We start from the raw sequence: 8,767 nt of genomic DNA, 5'->3' as shown, positions 1-8,767 counted from the left end.
TTCTGTTATCTAAACCAGGGTACATAATACCTATTTTATAAAAGTATCTCTCTTAAGGACTTGAAATTTTTCCTCTGAAACCTTCTATTATACTTACTGTTTTCTATCTTATAAAATTTCTACTTTTTATTATTTAAAAAATTTTTAAATTTAAATTTATTTATTTTGTTGGAGTCTAATTACTTTACAATATTGTATTGGTTTTGCCATACATCAACATAAATCCACCACAGGTATACACGTGTTCCCCATCCTGAACCCCTTCCCACCTCCCTCCCTGTACCATCCCTCTGGGTCATCCCAGTGCACCAGCCCCGAGCATCTTGTATCATGTATCGAACCTGGACTGGCAATTCATTTCTTATATGATATTATACATGTTTCAATGCCATTCTCCCAAATCATCCTACCCTCTCCCTCTCCCACAGAGTCCAAAAGACTGTTCAATACATCTGTGTTGATTTTGCTGTCTCGCATACAGGGTTATTGTTACCATCTTTCTAAATTCCATATGTATGTGTTAGTATACTGTATTGGTGTTTTTCTTTCTGGCTTACTTCACTTTGTATAATAGGCTCCAGTTTTATCCACCTCATTAGAACTGATTCAAATGTATTCTTTTTAATGGCTGAGTAATACTCCATTGCGTATATGTACCACTGATTTCTTATCCATTCATCTGCTGATGGACATCTAGGTTGCTTCCATGTCCTGGCTATTATAAGCAGTGCTGCTATGAACATTGGGGTACATGTGTCTCTTTCCATTCTGGTTTCCTTGGTGTGTATGTCCAGCAGTGGGATTTCTGGGTCATAAGGCAGTTCTATTTCCATTTTTTTAAGGAATCTCCACACTGTTCTCCATAGTGGCTGTACTAGTTTGCATTCCCACCAACAGTGTAAGAGGGTTCCCTTTTCCCCACATCCTCTCCAGCATTTATTGCTTGTAGACTTTTGGATTGCAGCCATTCTGACTGGTGGAAATGGTACCTCATTGTGGCTTTGATTTGCATTTCTCTGATAATGAGTGATGTTGAGCATCTTTTCATGTGTTTGTTAGCCATCTGTATGTCTTCTTTGGAGAAATGTCTGTTTAGTTCTTTGGCCCATTTTTTTGATTGTGTTGTTTATTTTTCTAGAATTGAGCTGCAGGAGTTGCTTATATATTTTTGAGAATAGTTGCTTGTCAGTTGCTTCATTTGCTATTATTTTCTCCCATTCTGAAGGCTGTCTTTTCACCTTGCTTATAGTTTCCTTTGTTGTGCAGAAGCTTTTAAGTTTAATTAGGTCCCATTTGTTTAATTTTGCTTTTATTTCCAGTATTCTGGGAGGTAGATCATAGAGGATCCTGCTGTGATTTATGTTGGAGAGTGTTTTGCCTATGTTATCCTCTAGGAGTTTTATAGTTTCTGGTCTTACATTTAGATCTTTAATCCATTTTGAGTTTTTTTTTTGTGTGTATGGTGTTAGAAAGTGTTCTAGTTTCATTCTTTTACAAGTGGTTGACCAGTTTTCCCCGCACTACTTGTTAAAGAGATGGTCTTTTCTCCATTGTATATTCTTGCCTCCTTTGTCAAAGATAAGGTGTCCATAGATGCGTGGATTTATCTCTGGGCTTTCTATTTTGTTCCATTGATCTATAGTTCTGTCTTTGTGCCAGTATTATACTGTCTTGATGACTGTGGCTTTGTAGTAGAGCCTGAAGTCAGGCAGGTTGATTCCTCCAGTTCCATTCTTCTTTCTCAAGATTGCTTTGGCTACTTGAGGTGTTTTGTATTTCCATACAAATTGTGAAATTATTTGTTCTAGCTCTGTGAAAAATACCATTGGCAGCTTGATAGGGATTGCATTGAATCTATATATTGCTTTGGGTAGTATACTCATTTTCACTATATTTATTCTTCCGATCCATGAACATGGTATATTCCTCCATCTATTAGTGTCCTCTTTGATTTCTTTCACCAGTGTTTTATAGTTTTCTATATATAGGTCTTTAGTTTCTTTAGGTAGATATATTCCTAAGTATTTTATTCATTTTGTTGCAATGGTGAATGGAATTGTTTCCTTAATTTCTCTATTTTCTCATTATTAGTGTATAGGAATGCAAGGGATTTCTGTGTGTTGATTTTGTATCCTGAAACTTTACTATATTCATTGATTACCTCTAGTAATTTTCTGGTGGAGTCTTTAGGGTTTTCTATGTAGAGGATCATTTCATCTGCAGTGAAAGTTTTACTTCTTCTTTTCCAATTTGGATTCCCTTTATTTCTTTTTCTACTCGGATTGCTGTGACCAAAACTTCCAAAACTATGTTGAATAGTAGTGGTGAAAGTGGGCACACTTGTCTTGTTTCTGACTTTAGGGGAAATGCTTTCAATTTTTCACCATTGAGGATAATGTTTGCTGTTGGTTTGTCATATATAGCTTTTATTATGTCAAGGTATGTTCCTTCTATTCCTGCTTTCTGGAGAGTTTTTATCATAAATGGATGTTGAATTTTGTCAAAGGCTTTCTCTGCATCTATTGAGATAATCATATGGTTTTTATTTTTCAATTTGTTAATGTGGTGTATTACATTGATTGATTTGTGGTATTGAAAAATCCTTGCATCCCTGGGATGAAGCCCACTTGGTCATGGCATATGACCTTTTTAATGTATTGTTGGATTCTGTTTGCTAGAATTTTGTTAAGGATTTTTGCATCTATGTTCATCAGTGATATTGGCCTGTAGTTTTCATTTTTTGTGGCATCTTTGTCAGGTTTTGGTATTAGGGTGATGGTGGCCTCATAGAATGAGTTTGGAAGTTTACCTTCCTCTGCAATTTTCTGGAAGAGTTTGAGCAGGATAGGTGTTAGCTCTTCTCTAAATTTTTGGTAGAATTCAGCTGTGAAGCCGTCTGGACCTGGGCTTTTGTTTGCTGGAAGATTTTTGATTACAGTTTCAATTTCCGTGCTTGTGATGGGTCTGTTAAGATTTTCTATTTCTTCCTGGTCGAGTTTTGGAAAGTTGTACTTTTCTAAGAATTTGTCCATTTCTTCCATGTTGTCTATTTTATTGGCATATAATTGCTGATAGTAGACTCTTATGCGGAGAAGGCAATGGCACCCTACTCCAGTACTCTTGCCTGGAAAATCCCATGGACAGAGGAGCCTGGTGGGCTGCAGTCCATGGGGTTGCTACAAGTCAGACACGACTGAGCAACTTCCCTTTCACTTTTCACTTTCATGCTTTGGAGGAGGAAATGGCAACCCACTCCAGAATTCTTGCCTGGAGAACCCCAGGGACAGGAGAGCCTGGTGGGCTGCCGTCTATGGGGTCACAGAGAGTCGGACACGACTGAAGCGACTTAGCAGCAGCAGCAGTCTCTTATGATCCTTTGTATTTGTGTGTTGTCTGTTGTGATCTCTCCATTTTCATTTCTAATTTTTTTGATTTGATTTTTCTCCCTTTGTTTCTTGATGAGTCTGGCTAATGGTTTGTCAATTTTATTTATCCTTTCAAAGAATCAGCTTTGGTCTATGGTCTCTTTTGTTTTCTTTTGCATTTATTTCTGCCCTAATTTTTAAGATTTCTTTCCTTCTACTAACCCTGGGCTTCTTCATTTCTTCCTTTTCTAGTTGCTTTAGGTGTAGAGTTAGGTTATTTATTTGACTTTTTTCTTGTTTCATGAGGTATGCCTGTATTGCTATGAACTTTCCCCTTAGCACTGCCTTTACAGTATCCCACAGGTTGTTACAACAATCCACAGGTTGTTGTGTTTTCATTTTCATTCATTTCTATGCATATTTTGATTTCTTTTTTTGATTTCTTCTGTGATTTGTTGGTTATTCAGCAGTGTGTTATTCAGCCTCCATATGTTGAAATTTTTAATAGTTTTTCTCCTGTAATTGAGATCTAATCTTACTGCATTGTGGTCAGAAAAGATGCTTGGAATGATTTCAATTTTTTTTGAATTTACCAAGGCTAGATTTATGGCCCAGGATGTGATCTATCCTGGAGAAGGTTTTATGTGCGCTTGAGAAAAAGGTGAAATTCATTGTTTTGGGATAAAATGTCCTATAGATATCAATTAGGTCTAACTGGCCTATTGTATCATTTAAAGTTTGTGTTTCCTTGTTAATTTTCTGTTTAGTTGATCTATCCATAGGTGTGAGTGGGGTATTAAAGTCTCCCACTATTACTGTGTTATTGTTAATTTTCCCTTTCATACTTGTTAGCATTTGTCTTACATATTGCGGTGCTCCTATGTTGGGTGCATATATATTTATAATTGTTATATCTTCTTCTTGGATTGATCTTTGATCATTATATAGTGTCCTTCTTTGTCTTTTTTTGCAGCCTTTGTTTTAAAGTCTATTTTATCTGATATGAGTATTGTTACTCCTGCTTTCTTTTGGTCTCTATTTGAGTGGAATATCTTTTTCCAGCCCTTCACTTTCAGTCTGAATGTGTCCCCTGTTTTGAGGTGGGTCTCTTGTAGACAACATCTATAGGGGTCTTGTTTTTGTATCCATTCAGCCAGTCTTTGTCTTTTGGTTGGGGCATTCAACCCATTTATGTTTAAGGTAATTATTGATAAGTATGATCCTGTTGCCATTTACTTTATTGTTTTGGGTTCGAGTTTATACACCCTTTTTGTGTTTCCTTTCTAGAGAAGATCCTTTAGCATTTGTTGGAGAGCTGGTTTGGTGGTGCAGAATTCTCTCAGCTTTTGCTTGTCTGTTAGGCTTTAGATTTCTCCTTCATATTTGAATGAGATCCTTGCTGGGTACAGTAATCTGGGCTGTATGTTATTTTCTTTCATTACTTTAAGCATGTCTTGCCATTCCCTCCTGGCCTGAAGAGTTTCTATTGAAAGATCAGCTGTTATCCTTATGGGAACCCCCTGTGTGTTTGTTGTTTTTCCGTTGCTGCTTTTAATATTTGTTCTTTGTGTTTGATCTTTGTTAATTTGATTAATATGTGTATTCGGGTGTTTTGCCTTGGGTTTATCCTGTTTGGGACTCTCTGGGTTTCTTGGACTTGGGTGATTATTTCCTTCCCCATTTTAGGGAAGTTTTCAACTATTATCTCCTCAATATTTTCTCATGGTCTTTCTTTTTGTCTTCTTCTTCTGGGACTCCTATGATTCGAATGTTGGGGCATTTAACACTGTCCTGGAGGTCTCTGAGATTGTCCTCATTTCTTTTAATTCGTTTTTCTTTTTTCCTCTCTGATTCATTTATTTCTACTATTCTATCTTCTACTTCACTAATCCTATCTTCTGCATCCATTATTCTACTATTTGTTGCCTCCAGAGTGTTTTTGATCTCATTTATTGCATTATTCATTATATATTGACTCTTTTTCATTTCTTCTAGTTCCTTATTAAACCTTTCTTGCATCTTCTCAATCCTTGTCTCCAGGCTATTTATCTGTGATTCCATTTTGATTTCAAGATTTTGGATCATTTTCACTATTATTCGAAATTCTTTACCAGGTAGATTCCCTATCTCTTCCTCTTTGGTTTGGTTTGGTGGGCATTTATCCTGTTTCTTTACGTGCTGAGTATTCCTCTGTCTCTTCATTTTGTTTATATTGCTGAGTTTGGGGTGTCCTTTCTGTATTCTGGCAGTTTGTGGAGTTCTCTTTATTGCGGAGTTTCCTCACTGTGGGTGGGTTTGTATGGGTGGCTTGTCAAGTTTTCGTGGTTAGGGGAAGCTTGTGTCAGTGTTCTGGTGGGTGGAGCTGGATTTCTTCTCCCTGCAGTGTAACGAAGTGTCCAGTAATGAGTTATGAGATGTCAGTGGATTTGGAGTAACTTTGGGCAGCTTGTATATTGAAGCTCAGAGCTGTGTTCCTGTGTTGCTGGAGAATTTGCATGGTATGTCTTGCTCTGGAACTTGTTGGCCCTTGTGTGGTGCTTGGTTTCAGTGTAGGTATGGAGGCGTGTAGGTAAGCGGCACACTTTCTCAGGCGGATGTTGACTGTCCAGAACCACAAGAAGTCTTAGCTAACAAAGAAGCCTGCTTGCAGTTTGGTAGATAATGTCTCTCTGGGAATGCGATTGCCCCCTTCTGGCTCTGGCTGCCTGTTTGCAGCCGACTAGCTCTGAACAGTCCTTTTGGGACTGGCGGTGTCTTAAGTTAGGGCTTTTCGCGTGGTAGCTATCGCACAGTCTGGTTTGCTAGCCCAGTTAATTCCCTCAGATTGCCCTCAGGGCATTCAGGCCTGGTCCTTACTCTAAGCAATGCAGCCGGCGCCTCCCTGCCCAGCCCCCGCTTGCTAGTGGTGGGTGCAGGCGTCTGTGCTGCTTCTCCAGTGGGGGAGTTACCAATGGGCACATAAATTGTGGGTTTTAATTATTTATTTATTTTTCCTCCCAGTTATGTTGCCCTCTGTGGTTCCAAGGCTCACCACAGACTCGGCAGTGAGAGTGTTTCCTGGTGTTTGGAAACTTCTCTCTTTTTAAGACTCCCTTCCTGGGATGGAGCTCTGTCCCTACCTCTTTTGTCTCTTTTTTTTGTCTTATATTTTTTCCTACCTCCTTTCAAAGACAATGGGCTGCTTTTCTGGGTGTCTGATGTCCTCTGCTGGCATTCAGAAGTTGTTTTGTGGAATTTACTCACCGTTTAAATGTTCTTTTGATGAATTTGTGGGGGAGAAAGTTGTCTTCCCATCCTATTCCTCTGCCATCTTAGGACCGCCCCCCAATTTCTACTTTTTAAAGTGCCCTACTATCATCACTGAATTTTCATTCCTTGAAGGATGAACACTATGTCTTAACTGCTATTTGTACTTTTTGTAAGAGGAATGCATGTTATTATTGAGAGCCTAGTCTACCATAGGTATTAAAAAAGGAGGATGAAATTAACAATTATTAAGATTACACAAGTATGCCACATGATATTTATGTCTTTTAACCTTTGTAATCAGATTATTTTGTCCAAAATTTTAGATGAAAAAGATTTGAAAGATTGCTAACTTTTTTTCCAGTAAGGAAGAGATAAAGTCAAGTTTAGTACAGTTAAGCAAAACACATGTACTTTCTATTTTATGTATTAACACTTCATTAATAATAAAAATTTCTTTTTATCAACCAACCTTTGCAGACACAGTTTGTTTACATATCAAGGGCAAAATCTTCCAGAATAATGTTTAGTACAAAAATATTTTAGAGTCCATGATGTTGGAGACTGTGTCTTTGACATCCTTATTTGTCAGACTGTAGATCAGGGGATTCAACATGGAGGTGACCACCATGTAAAACACAGACACCACTTTGTGTGCCTGGAGGGTGTGGAGCTGGGCACACAGTAGAGGAAGAGGATGGTGCCGGGGAAGATGCTGATGGCAGTCAGGTGGGAGGTGCAGGTGGAGAAGGCTTTGCCGCAACCACAGGCTGAACGCATCTTGAGGATGGTGACAACCATAAACACATAAGTCAGGAGAATGATGAAGAGTGTGCTGACCTCATTAAAGGTGGCAGAAATGAAAAGCAGCAACTGGTTGAGATAAGTATCAGAGCAAGAGGGGGGAAGCAGGGAGGAGAACTCACAGAAGAAGTGATCGATTGTGTTGAAACCTTGAAATGATAATTTGATAACAGTACAGGTGAGTATCAAGGAGAAAGCTACACCACAAGCATAAGATCCAACCACTAACATGGCACAGAGTCTCTGGGACATGGCCACCATGTACAGCAGAGGGTTGCAGATGGCCATGAGGCGGTCATAGGCCATCACAGCTAATAAAAAGGACTCAGTCACCACAAAGGTACAAAAGAAAAAGAATTGTATTTCACAGCCTACAACTGAAGTGGTTCTGTCTTCTACCATGAGGTTCAGCATGGTCTTGGGAGCAACGATGGAGGAATAACAGAAATCCACAAAGGAGAGGTGGCTGAGGAAAAGGTACATGGGGGTGTGCAGTTTGGGGTTAATTTTGATAGTTACAATCATCCCAGGATTCCCTGCCACAATGACACTGTGCTGCTGCTGCTAAGTCGCTTCAGTCGTGTCCGACTCTGTGCGACCCCACAGACGCAGCCCACCAGCCTCCTCAATGCATGAAAGTGAAAAGTGAGAGGGAAGTCGCTTAGTCCTGTCTGACTCTTAGCGACCCCGTGGACTGCAGCCTACCAGGCTCCTCAATCCATGGGATTTTCCAGGCAAGAGTACTGGAGTGGGGTGCCATCGCCTCCTCCGACAGTGACACTGGAGATGGTGAAGAATGTCAAGAAGAGGGGCACTTGCAACTCTGGGTAATCGGAGAAGCCCAGGAGAGTGAACACGGCCCAACTTTTATTTCTCTCTGATAGAAACATGGCTTCTGTTTGTCAGAATCTGAATCAGTCTTAGAAAGAAAAATAGTAAGGGAAATAAGGATGTAAGACACTTGGTTAACGCCTCCTTTCCAAAGCTGGAAGATGAAGCAAAGTGTCTCTTTTAGAATCTGTGTATTTTCTATGCATGCTATGCTAAATGTCTAAAATTTTTTAAAATTACAAGCATTTAAACATTTAAGTAAAATTATAATTAGTGAACTTTCTTAGTTCTCAATTTTAATTTTTAATATTTCAAAGTAAAAAAATGAGTTCAAGTCATTTGGGATTATTTTAAATGAAATCCTCCACAATACTTTTGGATTTTCTTGAACATTATAATTTCATAAAGATTAATTTACCCTAGTATCAGAGCTACTTGTTTCAGTTGTATAACTAATAGCAAAAATGATAAACTTCTAAACAAAATAAATTTTGCTTTGTATGTTCAGAATGTGACATTAA

General features: G+C 38.7%; 1 pseudogene; it reads right to left on the bottom strand.

Annotated features, from left to right (window-relative positions):
• Positions 1-7,137: 7,137 nt before the first annotated feature.
• Positions 7,138-8,305, bottom strand: LOC102268007 (olfactory receptor 5D18-like; annotated as a pseudogene).
• Between the last annotated feature and the right edge of the window lie 462 nt (positions 8,306-8,767).

Source organism: Bos mutus, chromosome 24, assembly GCF_027580195.1.
Source record: "Bos mutus isolate GX-2022 chromosome 24, NWIPB_WYAK_1.1, whole genome shotgun sequence".
Classification (NCBI taxonomy): domain Eukaryota; kingdom Metazoa; phylum Chordata; class Mammalia; order Artiodactyla; family Bovidae; genus Bos; species Bos mutus.
The sequence above is the reverse complement of the archived record's forward strand: the minus strand, read 5'-3'. Positions and strand labels throughout refer to the sequence as shown.